The sequence below is a fragment of the Nicotiana tabacum genome, chromosome 12, assembly GCF_000715075.1.
Source record: "Nicotiana tabacum cultivar K326 chromosome 12, ASM71507v2, whole genome shotgun sequence".
NCBI classification, from domain to species: domain Eukaryota; kingdom Viridiplantae; phylum Streptophyta; class Magnoliopsida; order Solanales; family Solanaceae; genus Nicotiana; species Nicotiana tabacum.
The window spans coordinates 114,900,695-114,918,159 of NC_134091.1; the positions used below are offsets into that span (position 1 = coordinate 114,900,695).

Consider the following 17,465-nt stretch of genomic DNA (forward strand, 5'->3'; position numbering starts at 1 on the left):
ATATTATTATTGAACTTTACTAACTATAACAATAAAATTATTATGTTTATAATGTTAAAATAATTGAACTTTACCTCTTTAGCCAATAAAGTTATAACATTAATTGTTGTCACGTTACAGTTTACTCATTATAATGATAGAGTTATAAAACTATTTTTTGTCATTTTAAAATAAGTAAGTAGGTCGGAATACTCAAAAAAAGACAAGTGATGGGTAGGTACTAGGTACAAAGCAAATAAAGAAAATTTCAACTATCCTTATTTTCAAGAAAATACAATTAACACTATTTAAATGGGGAAGAAAAGAAAGCGATGACAATAGACAATACACAAAGGAGTTGGATTGATTTTTTTTTTAAAACTTCGACTTATATACTGTAATAGATTTTTCTTTATTTAAATATCTTTGGTTAAATATGGGCCGTCATAACTTTTACAGAGTAATTTTTATTTTCTGACGTTAAAAATGTGGAAATGACCATGTAGCATGTTGTTTAAAATATATACACAATTTACAATATATTTAAAGATTATTCAATTCGCTCAAACGGCAGAAAATGACGTCTTGAAGTTTCATCCTGTCCTAGAATCCGAATATTGTGTCTAGAAATTAAAATTTTATATTCTAAATTTTAAATTAATTGTCTAGAAATTTAAGAAACTTAGTACTGAATTTCAAATTAATTGAGTTATGGCGGAGAGATATCATCACCTAGTGTATATCCTCTTTAACCATTACATTCTGAAATAGAGAATGGATCCACTGACGGCTGCTGTGTTGACTACAGCGGTGACAGCAGCAGTGAACCTTCTGTAGCATCTAGTAGATTATAATTTGCATGTGATTGCACGAGAGGAAGCAGCAACAACAACAACAATCCATTATACTCTCACTATAGTATGTACGCGACCTTAATCCTACCTGGGTTAGAGAGGTTGTTTTCGATAAACACTCGGCTCCTTCCTTCCAAGAATTCTCCACTTTGTTCTTGGGATGACTCGAACTCACAATCTCTTGGTTGGAAGTGGAGGGTGCTCGCCACTAGAACAATCCACTCTTGTGGAGGAGGGTGTTTACTACTAAAGCAATCCACTCTTGTGGAGGCCGTTTTACCGCTTAACTTCATCCAACAAAGCAGAGGAAGGGTTTACTGATTCGTTGGATGAAGTTAAACGGTTAAACGCCCTTCTAGTTGATAATGCAGAATTGAGAAGCAATAGCTCTCAATGGGATGTGTTGATCGATGAAATTCGACGTACAGTATATGAACCTGAAAATGTCATTGATAAATTCTTGGTTCAGTCTAAGCTGAATCAAGAGAATGTGTTGAAAAAACTGTTCAAAGTAAAAAAGAATTTTGCAGCGAAGATCAACAAGATCCTTGAAGACGTGAAGAAAATCCGAGAAGATCATAAGCAACTGTTTGAGCCCTGCAGCCCGGTGATTAGTTCCGATCATCACCCTGAAAATATTGTCCAGGAGACGCAGGTATGCCTTAAAAAAACCTAAGCATCTTGAAAATTTCTTTATGTATTGACGTTTTCTATTTACTTTGACAACTTTCTAATTAAATACCTACTATTTAGTTTTTATAATCAGATGATTTATAGCCAGATAAATATTTTATCTCATAATTATCAAAAATATTTATTTTTTTCCTTAAATTTCGTGCCTAATCAAACAATATCACATAAACTGGGAAAGGTGAAGTAAATAGCAACAATAACGAAGGTAGTGTGTACGCAGATCTTACCCCTACCTTGAGAAAGTAGAGAGGTTGTTTCAGATAAACTCTCGGCTCGAGATTATAGTTTCAACAATTAATTTAACAAAATATTTTTAGAAAAAAAAATTGTAGAAGGAAAATATGAGAGAAATTCTGCTTAAATTTTTCAAATTTCGGTTAAAGTTACAACTATCTCAATTTCTTAATTAATATTTCATATTTGATTCATTGTTACTTGAATAATGTGTATATATTGAAATGATAAAGATGAAGGCCATGAAAGTACCCAAGAAACAACGTTGAGGGATAATTAAATACAACTCAAGGTTGGTAAAATTATCTTTTCAAGAAAAAGTAGATTTTATGATGGTGTATGACTTTTGGTAAACAAATAAATAGATTAGTGACTTCAAAAACTTTCAACGTCTTGGTTCGGAACAACTGTCCCGGCCATTATTTGTTTACTTCTCAGACATACTAAGTTATGAAATGAACTTTACAATACAATTAAACTTATTGTTCAACATGTGTTACTTGGAGTTTCTTCTGATGATAGCATTACACTACATTCTTTTCGTATCCAATTCATTTGACTGTGTCAAATTAAAGGGTCCTTCATTGGAAAATAACGAAGTGGTTGGCTTTGATGAGGAAGCGAAAAAAGTGATCGAGCGTCTTGTTGAAGGATCAGAGTGTCTAGATGTTATCCCTGTTGTGGGAATGCCGGGGCTTGGTAAAACCACCTTGGCAAGAAAAATCTATAATGATCCTAAGATTCCAGATGAATTTTTCAATTGCATTTGGGTTTTCTTTGGTCAGTCATTTATACTTTTTAATATCTTGAAAAGGTTCACGAAACGCATTGAAGAATTAACAAGACATGGATGAGACTGAAATAGCTGAGGAAATATGTGATCGCGTGGATAAGTCTGGAGATAAATGTCTCATTGTCTTGGACGATGTGTGGGATTCAGATATTGTAGATTTTGTCAAGACAGTTTTTCCAGAAAACAACAGAGGCCACAGAATCATGGCAACCACTCGACACGTACATGTGGCTAGAGCTGTCAATGCAGATCCTCACAATGAAACAAATACGATTTTACAACAATAGAACAGTGGGTTTACTGCATTAATTTGTAAGCTAAACTTACATTGAAGATACTAAACAACTGGAATGACATTACCAACAATAACATAGAAGTAGAAAGGGATGAGAAGATGGAGTTCAACTGGAGATGAGAACAGAGAAACTGCAACTACAACTGCCTACCCCCACTCAAATCTATCCCTAGGTATTTATACTAATTCACACAATAAAATCAGTTAAATTCTTTGAGGGTTGTTTCACACATGCGCTTCGCCTCAACACAGGTTGAATGTCCACGAGGTTTCCTTCTGAAGTGTCATCCTTGTCAGCGTCCATGTCAGCAGTGTTATTTATAACAATACTCCCTTTCTGCAGAAGAACCTTGTCTGCAAGGTTCTGTGGTGATGCAACTTCTGGTTGTTCAAAGACTGTGAGCTGCAATGGTGTAATCTGCTGGACTGGTTCGCCTAAGCAGCGCCTGAGCATAGATACATGGAAAACCGGATGAATGCGAACTGCTTCAGGAAGTTCCAATTTGTATGCTACTTCTCCAATGCGTTTGAGAACACGAAATGGACCAAAATAGCCGTCTGCCCATTTTTGGATGTTTTTGATGGCGCACAGTATTCTAACGATACAGTTTGAGTTTGACAAAGACCCAATCACCCTGCTTGAAGGAGACCTCAACTCGTTTTCTATCAGCAACCTCTTTCATGCGATTTTGGGCTTTGATCAAATTCTGCTTGAGCAAGGAAATAATTTCATCCCGATCAACCAGATAAGCCTCTACCAAGTCATTTGAACTGCTCCCCATAATATAGCGCGCTACAGTTGGTGGATCTCTACCATAAAGCGCCTTGAAAGGGGTCATCCCTGCTGATGTATGATAGGAAGTATTGTACCAATACTCAGCCCATGGTAGCATTGCTACCCATTTATGAGGTGCGTCAGCCACGAAACACTGTAAATACTGTTCAACACACTTATTTAGAGCCTCGGATTGTCCGTCAGTTTGGGGATGATAAGCGGTACTCATAGCCAAGGTGGGTACCCTACAATCTGTTAATTTCCTGCCAAAACGAGTACAAAAACCTAGGGTCTCTATCAGTGACGATAGTTCTGGGAGGTCCATGTAATCTAATGATTACCCCCACAAAATTTTCAGCTACTGTCCGCGTAGAAAAAGTAGAAGTTAAAGGAATAAAATGGCCATACTTCGTCAATCTATCCACTACAGTCATTATTGTGGACTTCCCTCTAGAACTAGGTAAACAGGTGATGAAATCCATGGCTATGTCTTCGAAAGCCATTTTTGGTATTGGTAAAGGTTGCAGAAGACCTGCTGGATGATGGTGAGCATCTTTCATTTGTTGGCAAGTTTGACAAGTTGCCACAAAGCTTTGAATATCCTTGCGCATTTGCTTCCAAAAGAAATTTGATGCCAAACATGGTAAGTGCGAGCGACTCCGGCATGTCCACCTACTGCTGTGGCATGAAACTCAGTCATTAAATCGTGGCGAAGTTGAGAATCAGAAGGAATAACTAGGAGTCCTCTGAAAAAGAGCAACCCATCACGGAACACATAACCCACATGTAGTTCTGGATGGCTCTCTAGTCCTTTTTGAAGCCCAAGCAACTCTGGATGAGACTTGTTAAGGAAACTCAATGTTTGTTCAACCTCGTAGCTCTGAGTAGTAATTGTAAGTAGGGTAGCATCAGTGTTGCGAGACAAAGCATCAGCTGCTTGATTCTGTTTACCTGGACGATTAACAATTTTGAAATCATATCCCATCAATTTACTAAGCCATTTTTGTTGTTCGGGGGTTTGCATAGTTTGATTAGTCAAGCTTTTCAAGGATTGCTGATCAGTGTATACTGTGAATCTGCGCCCCAACAGATATTGACGCCACTTGCTTACATATTGAGTTATAGCGAACATCTCTCGATGATAAGTGGAAGCACGTTGCATTCGAGGACTTAATTTCTGGCTGAAATAGGCTACTGGGTGTCCCTTTTGTGAGAGAACAGCCCCTACCCTGTTCTGATGCGTCTATCTCAAGTTGAAACTCCTGGGAGAAGTCTGGAAGTGCTAAAACAGGGGTTGAGCTTAACTTTACCTTCAAAGTTTCGAAAGCTTATTGTGCAGACTTATTGTTGTAATAAAGTCCCATGACAATTTTGAATGGGAATTTTACCCTATAAAAGGAGGCCTAATGTTTAGGATTTATACACACCTCTCATTTGCCCTTTTATCTTCTTAAGGCATTTGTATCTTCTCTCTTTAGTATTATTTCACTTGTAATTTTGGAGTGGAATAAAATATTGATTATGTCCGAGGAAGTAGGCAAAATTGGCCGAACCTCGTAAATTCTGGTGTTCTTTTATTGTTGTCATATTGTCTTATTTATTATTTAGTGGTTGTCATAATTTTTGGTATAGTAGTTGTGACTCATTCACACTATATACATTTGACTTCCGCAACAATTGGTATCAGAGCCAAGGTACTGTCTAAGTATGCTCTGTGGTTGCAGCATAGTCTGATCTTCCACATCAGAAAAGATCTATCTTGGTAACTGAGTCAAGGTTCTGTCTGAGTATGCTCTGTGGTTGCAGCTTAGTCTGATCTTCCACACCAGAAAGGAAATAATCTTGATTTGTGTCGTCAGCTACTAAATAATATTTGTGTCAAAATGGGAGACAGTAAACAAGAAGAATCTACATCAAGTGTCAATAATACGTCATCGTTGGCATCTTCGCTTATGACAAGAATTGTGTCAAATGCGAAATTTGCGGTAGAAATTTTTGACGGGTCAGGACATTTTGGGATGTGGCAAGGCAAGGTTCTAGATGTTCTTTTTCAACAAGGGCTAGATCTTGCCATTGAAGAAAAGAAGCCAGATGTTATTGGAGAAGAAGATTGGAAAATTATCAATCGTGTTGCTTGCGATACCATTCGATCCTACCTTGCTAGAGAGCAGAAATATCCATACACAAAGGAAACTTCTGCAAGTAAATTATGGAAAGCACTGGAGGATAAATTTTTGAAGAAAAACAGTCAAAATAAATTGTACATGAAGAAGAGACTATTTCGCTTCACCTATGTTCCTGGTACCACAATGAATGAACATATCACCAGTTTCAATAAGTTGGTCACAGATTTGCAAAATATGGATGCAACTTTTGATGATGGTGACTTGGCCTTGATGTTGTTGGGGTCACTTCCTAATGAGTACGAGCACCTTGAAACTACTCTACTCCATGGAAATGACGAAATTTCTCTCAGAGAAGTTTGTTCGGCTTTGTACAGCTATGAACAAAGAAAGGGAGAAAAACAGAAGGGCGGAGAAGGAGAAGCACTAATTGTGAGGGGTCGTCCTCAAAATCAAACGAGGACTAAGAAGGGAAGATCCAAGTCGAGATCTAGACCTAGCAAAGATGAATGTGCCTTTTGTCGAGAAAAGGGGCACTGGAAGAAAGACTGTCCGAAGTTGAAGAATAAGGCCAGACATAACAATGGAAAGGCCATTATGGATTCAAATGTAGCTGATTGTGATGATTCAGACTTCTCATTAGTTACAACAGAGTTATCAACATCATCAGACATATGGTTGATGGACTCGGCTTGTAGCTATCATATGTGTCCCAACAAGGAGTGGTTCGTGAATTTTCAAGAAGGAGAATATGGAGTCATCCACACAGCGGATAACAGCCCTCTTACCTCATATGGCATTGGTTCAATAAGATTAAGAAGCCATGATGGAATGATCAGAACATTAACAGATGTTCGATATGTACCGGGTTTGAAGAAGAATCTCATCTCTGTGGGAGCCCTAGAATCAAAAGGGTTCAAAATCATTGCAGAAAATGGAGTGATGAGAATATGCTCCGGTGCACTAGTGGTAATGAAGGCCAATCGGAAGAACAATAACATGTACCGCTATCGTGGTAGTACAGTTATTGGGACAGCGACAGTGACATCCAGTGATGACAAAGAGGCAGAAGCAACCAGGCTATGGCACATGCGCTTGGGACATGCTGGAGGGAAATCCTTGAAACCTCTATCTGATCAAGGATTGTTAAAAGGCTTAAAGACTTGCAACTTGGAGTTTTGCGAGCATTGTGTCAAAGGGAAATAGACAAGGGTTAAATTTGGTACAGCGATCCATAATACTAAAGGCATTTTGGATTATGTACACTCTGATGTTTGGGGTTCTTCCAAAACACCTTCATTGGGTGGGAAGCACTATTTTGTAACCTTTGTTGATGATTTTTCCCGAAGAGTGTGGGTGTATACAATGAAGAGGAAAGATGAAATGTTGGGAATTTTTCTCAAATGGAAGACGATGGTGGAGAATCAAACAGGCAGGAGAATACAAAAATGATCATTTCAATAAGGTCTGTGAAAATGATGGCATCGTCCGACACTTCACTGTCAGACATACACCACAACAGAATGGAGTGGCAGAACGTATGAACCGGACTTTACTGGAGAAGGTACGGTGTATGTTGTCCAATGCTGGCTTGGGCAAAGAATTTTGGGCTGAGGCAATTACATATGCATGCCACCTCATTAATCGTCTACCATCTGCTGCTATTGATGGCAAGACACCATTTGAAAAATGGTATGGAAAACCTGCTGTAGATTATGACTCTTTGCACGTGTTTGGCTCAATTGCATACTATCATGTGAAAGAGTCAAAATTGGATCCGAGAGCAAAGAAGGCTATATTTATGGGGATTACTTCTGGAGTCAAAGGATACCGCTTATGGTGTCCAGAGACAAGGAATATTATATTCAGCAGAGATGTTACCTTTGATGAATCTTCCATAACAGATAAGGTGACAGTTGAAGATATCAAACAAACTGGTGGTGCATCAAAGCAGGTGGAGTTTGAGGGAAAATTTATTTTTCCAACACAAGAAGCAGAGGAGGAAACTCATGAAGATTACCCTCTGGAAGAAGAGCCAGTAGAGAGGGAGATTCCAACTCAGGAACCTCGACAACAACTTGAATCAATAGCAACCAGCAGGCCAAAAAGGACAATAACGAAACCTGTTCGTCTCATAGAGACGGTTGCTTGCGCAACCTCAATTGTAGCTGATGGTGTTCCTACCACTTATAAAGACGCAATCCAAAGTTCAGAAGAAGATAAGTGGAGGATTGCCATGAATGAAGAAATGCAGTCCCTTTATCAGAATCATAGATGGAAATTGGCCAATCTCCCGAAGGGAAAGAAAATAATTGGGTGCAAATGGGTATTTGCAAAGAAAGAAGGATTTCCTATCCAAGAAGATGTTCGCTACAAAGCAAGATTGGTGGCCAAAGGATATGCTCAGAAGGAGGGAATTGATTATAATAAAGTATTTTCTCCAGTTGTAAAACATTCCTCCATTAGAATTATGTTGGCTTTGGTAGCACAGTTGGATTTGGAACTAGTTCAGATGGATGTAAAAACTGCATTTTTACATGAAAACTTGGAGGAGGAAATCTACATGAATCAGCCAGAAGGATTCAAAGTTGCTGGAAAAGAAAATATGGTATGCAAACTTGAAAAATCGTTGTACAGATTGAAACAACCTTCTAGACAATGGTACAAGCGATTTGACAAGTTTATGTTGCGGCAAGGGTACAAGAGAAGCAAATACGATCATTGTGTGTATTTGCGCAAACTTAATGATGGTTCCTTTGTATATCTTCTCCTATATGTTGATAATATATTGATAACTTCCAAGAATTCGGAAGAAATTAATAAGTTGAAGATTCAACTGAAGGAGGAGTTCGAGATGAAGGATCTGGGTGAGGCAAAGAAAATTCTTGGCATGGAGATAATAAGAGATAGACGTTCAAAGAAACTCTGTTTATCTCAGAAAGAATATTTGAAGAGAGTACTACAGCGTTTTGGCATAGATAAGAAGACTAAGCCAATTAGTACGCCACTTGCTCCCCATTTTAAGCTAAGTACTACTATGTCGCCAAAGGATGAAACTGAACAGGAGTATATGTCAAGGGTACCATACGCAAATGCTGTTGGTAGCTTAATGTATGCAATGGTTTGTACGAGACCTGACATTTCACAAGCCGTTGGAGTTATTAGCAGATATATGCATAATCTAGGAAAGGAGCATTGGCAAGCTGTGAAATGGATTCTACGGTATATTCATAGTACTGTAGATGTTGGGTTAGTTTTTGAGCAGGAAGGCGATCGGTCTGTAGTTGGATATTGTGACTCAAATTTTGCGGGTGATCTGGACAAATGAAGGTCAACTACTGGTTATGTGTTTACTTTTGCAAAGGCACCAGTTAGTTGGAAGTCTACTTTGCAGTCAACAGTTGCTTTGTCTACAACAGAGGCAGAGTACATGGCTATTACAGAGGCTGTGAAGGAGACAATTTGGCTTCAGGGGTTGCTAAAGGAGCTTGGTATTGAACAAAAAAATATTACAATTTTTTGTGATAGTCAAAGTGCTATTCAATTAGCGAAGAACCAAGTTTATCATGCAAGGACGAAGCACATTGATGTTCAGTATCATTTCGTACGAGAAATCATAGAAGAAGGTGGAGTCACGGTGAAGAAAATTCATACTACGGAGAACCCTGCTGATATGCTGACAAAAGTGGTGACTGCGGTCAAGTTTCAACATTGTTTGGATTTGATCAACATTGTTGAACACTAAAGATTGAAGATGAAGACACAACCAAAATTTGTCATTGAGAGAAAATTGAAGATGTGGAATTTTGCCAAGGTGGAGATTTGTTGAAATTGTCAAAAGTCCCACATCGGTGGATAATAATTTTGAATGGGAATTTCACCCTATAAAAGGAGGCCTAATGTTTAGGATTTATACACACCTCCCATTTGCCCTTTTATCTTCTTAAGGCATTTATATCTTCTCTCTTTAGTATTATTTCACTTGTAATTTTGGAGTGGAATAAAATATTAATTGTGTCCGAGGAAGTAGGCAAAATTGGCCGAACCTCGTAAATTCTGGTGTTCTTTTATTGTTGTCTTATTGTCTTGTTTATTATTTAGTGGTTGTCATAATTTTTGGTATAGTAGTTGTGACTCATTCACACTATATACATTTGGCTTCCGCAACACTTACTCCATACAAAGGAATTTTTCCGCAACAAATCCGTAAGAGGTCCTGCAATAGTTGCATAATGATGTATGAATCGTCTGTAATATCCAGCAAGACCAAGAAAACTACGCACATCCTTGACATTTTTGGGTACCGGACACTGCTGGACAGCAACTATTTTACAAGGATCCACGCTAAGACCTTGATTTGAAAGCACAGGCCCCAAATATTCCACAGAGGTTTGGCCAAAGAGACATTTAGCTCACTTTGCAACGAGCTGATGTTGTCTAAGAATTAACAACACAGCTTGCAAATGATCCATTTGGTCTTTCCAAGTGGAACTATAAACCAGAATATCGTCGAAGAACACCAATACGAAGCGACGCAAATATGGTCTAAACATCTCATTCATAGTCGCTTGAAATGTGGAGGGAGCATTTGACAATCCAAATGGCATTACTAGGAACTCGTACTGTCCATCATGTGTTCGAAATGCTGTCTTCACTATATCCTCAGGTCGAACTCTAATTTGATGGTACCCTGAGAGCAGGTCGAGTTTAGAAAAATAAACTGCACCGTGTAGCTCGTCAAAAAGTTCATCGATGGTTGGTATAGGAAATCTATCCCTCACAGTTACTGCATTGAGTGCTTCTATAGTCCACACAAAATATCCAAGTTCCATCTTTTTTACGAACAAGTAGGATCGGGGATGAGAAGGGGCTAGTGCTTGCCCTGATGACTCCCTCTTTGAGCATATCGGCAACCAATTGTTCCATGACTTGTTTCTGGAAATAGGGATACCTACAAGGCTTAACATTTACTGGCTCAGCCCCTGGTAATAGATGTATAGCGTGATCCTGAGGTCGGACAGGTGGTAGTCCCTGCAGCTTTTGAAAAACATCAACAAATGAAGCAAGGATAGCTACTAAATCAGGCGGTACCTCATCAGTGGGTGAAGATTCTGAAGGAACTACTTGCAAGCAAAAATAAGACGAAATAGCATATGTGGCTGCATACCGTCTTATACTGTGTAATTGCACTGGTTGAGCATCAGTCGGTGCCTCTCCTTTCCAACTGATAGTTGTTCCTTGATGAAAAAATTCAAAGAGGTGAGTGGCATAGTCAGTAACCACTAGCCAAGAGACCCTAAGTGTTGAGGTTTTTGTTATTTAAGATGAAATAGTCTTAAAATGAGGGTGAATGGGAAATGGAGGGAAAATAAAATTTTTGAGTAAAATTTTAAGTTTTCCCCTCTTGACAATGAGACATTGTCCCATATTGGAAGAGGAAAAGATTTTTGGTGGGTATATATATAATTGCTCTTCTTGTAGCTCTTAAAGAATTAAGAAGAAAGCAAGCCTCGTGCCGTCGTCGTCGCTCGCTCGGCTAAAGAAAAGAAGGTATGTAGACTTGTTAAGTCTCTTTACGGACTAAAACAAGCACCCAAACAAATACGATTTTACAATAATAGAACAGCGGGTTTACTGCATTAAACTGCCTACCCTCACTCAGATCTATCCCTAGGTATTTATACTAATTCACACAATAAAATCAGTTAACTTCTTTGAGGGTTGTTTGACACGTGCGCTTGGCCTCAACACAGGTTGAATGTCCATGAGGTTTCCTTCCGAAGTGTCATCTTTGTCGGCGTCCATTTCAGCAGTGTTATTTATAACACACAATCTCAAGTTTCTGACTCAGAAGGAAAGTTTTCAGCTGTTGGAAAAGAGAGATTTTGGCAAAAGTCGTTGTCTGTTGAGTTAGTAGAACTTGGAGAAGGCATTGTACCACTTACAATTATGGTAATTGCAGGAGCTTTAAGAGGTTGTACGAACGTAATTGATTGGAGGGTAGTCAAGGAAAATGTTGGCAAGTACCTTATAGAAAAAGACGAACATCAGAGATGCCTGAAGATTGTTGGACTGAGTTACAATCATTTGCCTCAAGATAGAAAGTCTTGCTTCTTATATTTTGGTGCCTTTCCTCAGGGTTTTGATATTCCAGCTTGGAAATTGATTCGCATGTGGATTGCTGAGGGGCTCATAATGTCTAACTTGGCAGGTAGTGAAATTGAGGATATAGCAGAGTGTCATTAGAATGACTTTGCAAATAGTAATTTAGTGATGGTGCTGGAGAAGAGGTGTAACGGTCAAATAAAAACATGTCGTGTTCACGACATGTTACATGAGTTTTGCTTTAAGGAGGCTACTAGACTAAGTCTTATCCAACAAGTATGTCTCACACCCGATCAAGATAGTCCTTCTATACAAAACTCAAATACTTAGTCTCGTCGATTGTCTATTCAATCATCTGTTCCTAAATATTTTATCTCCAAAAATCCAACTACATATCATGTTAGATCTTTCTTATGTTTTTCCTCAAAAAGAAAACAAATTGACCTTTCTAATATTGACGTCCAACGCATCCCTAAAGCATTTCCACTTATCAGGATCCTGAAGATTGAATCTCTAAAATTTCGTATTTCCAAGGATTTTTACCAGCTATTCCACTTGAGGTATATTGCTATGTCAGGTGATTTCAATGAACTTCCTAAACTCTTCAGCTATTTCTGGAATTTACAAACTCTTGTGCTTAATACCTCGAAGCCCACCCTTGATATAAAAGCTGACATATGGAACATGTCACGGTTGCGCCATTTGCACACCAATAAACCTGCAAAATTGCCACTCCCTACTACCTCTACAAGTTCATGCTTGCAAACTCTTTCTCTGGTTGCACCAGAAAGCTGCAAGGAAGATGTGCTTGCAAAGGCTGTTAATCTTAAAAGATTGAGTATTGAAGGGAAATTAGAGGTTTTTCTTGAAGCTAGCAAGGGTGAGTTCAGCAATTTTCCAGTGCTACGGCACCTGAAAAATTTGACACTGCTCAATGATGACATAAGTAAAGCTTTTCACCTTCATTTAGTATTCTTCAAATGTTTACCGAAACCGAAGAAGTTCACTCTATCAAAAACAAGGTTTGAGTGGAACGAGGCTAATAGATTGGGGCAGCTGGAATGCCTAGAGGTCTTAAAGTTGAAAGAAAATGTGTTCACATGGAAGTCCTGGAAGGTGGAAACAGGAGGTTTTAGGAAACTCCAGGTGTTGCGGATTGAAAACGTAAAATTTGAAACATGGGAGGCATCAAATTGTCCCTTCCCAAGACTTCGGAACCTTGTTCTAGTCTCCTGTGTTGATCTTAAGGCTATGCCACTTATGCTGGCTGATTTAGAGTACCTTCTGCCACAAAGAGAAGTTGAAATAAGGTTAGCCGAATTCCTGTTCACCTGGTATCATTATCCATAGAGGACTGGGATGGCAATTGGGACAGTGCGGGGCAGGGATAACCTTAAATGGGGCGGGGCAGGGGAAGATTTTAATGGGGCAGGGCAGGGCAAGGCAGGGCAAAGTGTTATTTTTTAAAATAGTTAATAGGGTAGGGTAGGGTAGGGCACATACGGGTTAATAGTTGTATATTCCCCCAAATCTTAAATCCCCAAATGCTCAAACCAAATTCCCAAACTCAGAAACTATCCTGCCATTCTTCTTCCTCTTTGAGCTCCTGCGATTCTTCTTCCTCTTTGAACTGCTGTGATTCTTCTTCCTCAAACCTCAAACCTTCTTCGATTCTTCTTTCTCCGGTATCAGGGCAAAGTTTTCTCCAGCAAATCCAGGTAATGCTCTCGATTTCTCTTTCTCTCAACTTCTTACTCACAACTTCTACTGAATATGAAATACAAGATTGAAGGTGTATTATCAATTGAAATACTGGTTAACCTCGCAAATATTCAACTTTCATATACTTTCTCCTGTTGACTTGGGATCGTTTTATTTCTTGTTTTGCTTGGTAGTTAGCAAATACCTTTTTTCTAGTTATGTATTCATACTTTTGTAAATTAAAGCTGATTTTTAACTTTCTAATTAATCATAGCACCCCCACCCTAACCTTTAATTACATTATTCAACAGGATCAGTGATTCTGAAGACTCACTTTGGTGGATTCTTCAGTCAATCTGAATGATAAAAATCAGGGGAAAGAAAATATTTTGAGCGTTAAATTTACGGATAGTTACAGTCTCTGTGATCTTCTTCTCCTATAATTGTGTTTCTAAATATCAGCTTTTAGTGATATTTCTTGTCTTTGTTTTACTAGATAATCATGGCATCTCAAAATGAAGAGAATCTGCCAGCTTCATCTTCTAATGTTATTTCCTTAGATGATGAGAGTCAAAGGCCTTTACAATCTGATGAAGTTGTTGAAATGGAAAAAAGGAGATATTCTCGAGCATGGAATCATTTCGAGCCGGTGAAGTTTAATGGTGTTCCATATGATGTTTGTAAGTATTGCAATCGCCGATATAAAAATGCTAGAAATTATGGTACAAAATCTATGTTAGATCACATACCTAAGTGTCCTAATAGGCCAAGAGATGTACAAAATGAGGGTGATACTAAGGGTGGTTATTTTGATCAAGATGTTTCACGTAAACAACTTGCACATGCCATTAGTTTACATGAGTATCCACTCTATAGTTGATCATGTGGGATTTAGGAACTTTGTTGCGAGTCTCCAGCCTATGATTAAGATGGTTTCCAGAAATACAATCAAGAATGACATAATGAAAATTTTTGACAATTTTAAATCGCAAACTTCTAAGTTGTTGGAGAAAGTCACGAGTAGAATTGCAATAACAACCGATATGTGGACTTCTAATAGTAACAAAAAAGGGTTTATAGCTATAACTGGTCATTTCATTGATGATTCATGGAGGCTTCAAAGTCATATTCTGAGATTTGCTTATGTCCCTGCTCCACATGATAAAGATGATTCATGGAGGCTTCAAAGTCATATTCCGAATGTAGTACCTACACCACGTTGGCTTAGCTAACTGATAGGATGCATGCATAGGATATATGAATTCTTGTTGTATTTTAATGATCTAACAAATTTAATGATAAGAACCAGATAAGGAACCTGATACACATCCCCAAGTACGTGAGAATAACAAGTCTCAAGCCGGAGACGTAAATCAACTCTTTAGAAGTCAAAGAAATAACAAGGGGAACAGATGGACACCAGTTCTCCTGGTGACCGTGCCAGTCAATTTCCCAACAGCTGTAAAGTTGTTGCCTGCATACGCAACAGTGCAACAGTCAACTTCATTGGGAATGCTCTTGGGCCAAACATGCTTGCATCATTCAAGTGATGTCACTAGTGTTATATTAACATTAAACCAAAGGCAAAACATCACTTGAACATTGAAGAATCCATCTATCATGCTCTCAAGTCTGTGCATCAATCCAGAAATCGATTCTCAAGTGCTTCAAGAACAAAGAACAACATAACAAGGACCAGTTCCCAGCATTGAGTCATTACATATCCTTAGTTGTGTTGCACCTTTGTTTAAGCTCTTTACTTGTAATTCCTACTCAACTTAGTTAGAATCAATTATGTAGGAAACTTTTGTTAAATCATAAAATCTATATTTGTGTTTTGGCTAGAGTTAGTCGAGTTGTAAATTTTTGTAATAGAGTTATTACAAAGTGGCTTGTAATAGAGTTGTTACAAGTTAATGAGGGATTAAAAGGTTAATTCCTAGGTTACAATAGATTGTAATCTAAAGTTTACTCAGTAGTGAAGTTGAAATCCTACAGGGGTAGGTCGTGATTTTTAATCCCACGAGCTGGGAGTTTTTCACGTAAAATTCCATTGTGTCATTTACTTACTGTTGTGTGTGTGCGTTCTGTGGGAACTTATAGAGAACTTGGTTCTCTATATAATTTGGTGGACCCTTAGTTTCTATCAATTGGTATCATAACAAGTTCTTTATAAAAGTTTAACACCTAGAAAGGATCTTCATCATGGCTGCTCCACCAAACTTCGAGGAAGGACAATCAACGTATAGACCAACTAGATTCAACGGTCAATACTATGGTTGATGGAAAACAAGAATGCATGATTTCATCATGGCTGAGGACTCAGAGTTGTGGGATATAATTTGTGACGGGCCTTTTGTTCTCATGAAAACTGTTGGTGAGGGAACAGCTACAATCCCAAAAATGAGAAAAGAGTACAACGATGCTGACAGAAAGGCTATTGAGAAGAATTTCAGGGCAAAAAAGATTCTTGTCTGTGGCATCGGACCACATAAATACAACTACATCTCAGCTTGTCAGAGTGCTAAAGGGATCTGGGAAGTTCTTCAAACAGCACACGAAGGGACAACTCAAGTCAAGCAGTCGAAGATCAACATATTGACAACTGAGTATGAGCTCTTCAGAATGAAGGATGATGAGTCAATTCAGGACATGCACACTCGCTTCACCTCTATCATCAATAAGCTTTACTCACTAGGAGAAATCATTCCCAGGAACAAACTTGTTAGGATGATACTTAGTGTATTACCTCGTTCTTGGGAAAGTAAGGTAAACGCCATCACAGAGGTAAAGGATTTGCAGCAGCTGACCATTGATGAACTCATTGGTAATATGAAAATTTATGAAATAAAGAAGAAGAAGAACAATGAAAGAAGAGAGCACAAAAGAGAAAAGAACTTGGTCCTAAATACAGACAACAATGACTTAAGAGATGAGGATGTTGATATGGCATATTTGCCAAAGAGACTTCAGAAAATAGTTCGCAGAAATGGAGGTATCCCAAAGAGGGGCAGTTCAAGCAAGCTAAGAGGGTATGACCTATGACATAAATGCGAGAAGTCAAGACACTTCATCAAGGACTACCCTCTCCTTAAGCAAGACTAGTACAAGCACAACACAGATAAATGAGGCAAAAGGAACCAGGTTCCTGGCAAAAAGTTCAAGAGAAAAGATGTCGCTGACAATGTTATGAAATAAGCTTTTGCTGTATGGGGAGACTCCTCCAGCGAATCTGGAGATGATGATGATCAAGGTGACAGCTTTATGATGGCAGTAGAATGTGAAGCAGCTAAATATGATTCCATATTTACTCTAATGGCTAAATCAGATGAGGATGAGGAAGATGACGATGAAGATGAGGTAAACTTTCTGGATGTTCAAAGAAATTTGAAGTCCTATTCTCAAAAGAAGCTTATTTCTTTGGCTAATATTTTAATTGATGCTTATCACAGTCTCATTAATGATAAAAATGTGCTAACCACGGAACTAGGAGAAATAGAACACGAGAGAGATGATCTAGTGGTGGTTTCAGTTGATCTAAGATTGACCATTGAGAGTTTAAAAAGAGAAAAAGATATTTTGACTGGGAGAATTACAAACATAGAGCATGAGATAGATGACCTATTGATAGTAGTTGTAGACCTAAAGGAAATAATTAAGGAACTAAGAAAGGAAAGTAGGCCTATGAACACTCAAAAGGGAAAGGAAGTTACAAGCGAGGTACACCTTAGGCTTGAAAATGAGCTAAAATCAGTGAAATCTAGTCTGTGTGCTGAGCTTGAGAAAAACAGACAACTTCAGGAAGATCTAGGCAGAGTGAAGAGTGACCTAGAAAAATCTCTTAAGTGGACCTGGTCCCATGATGCAATCACTGCTATGTATACAAACAGTGGGGGAACAGGCAGGGAATCGG

General features: G+C 38.4%; 1 pseudogene; it reads left to right on the forward strand.

Annotated features, from left to right (window-relative positions):
- The first annotated feature begins 753 nt into the window (after positions 1-753).
- Positions 754-13,912, forward strand: LOC142167339 (putative late blight resistance protein homolog R1A-10; annotated as a pseudogene).
- Positions 13,913-17,465: the final 3,553 nt, after the last annotated feature.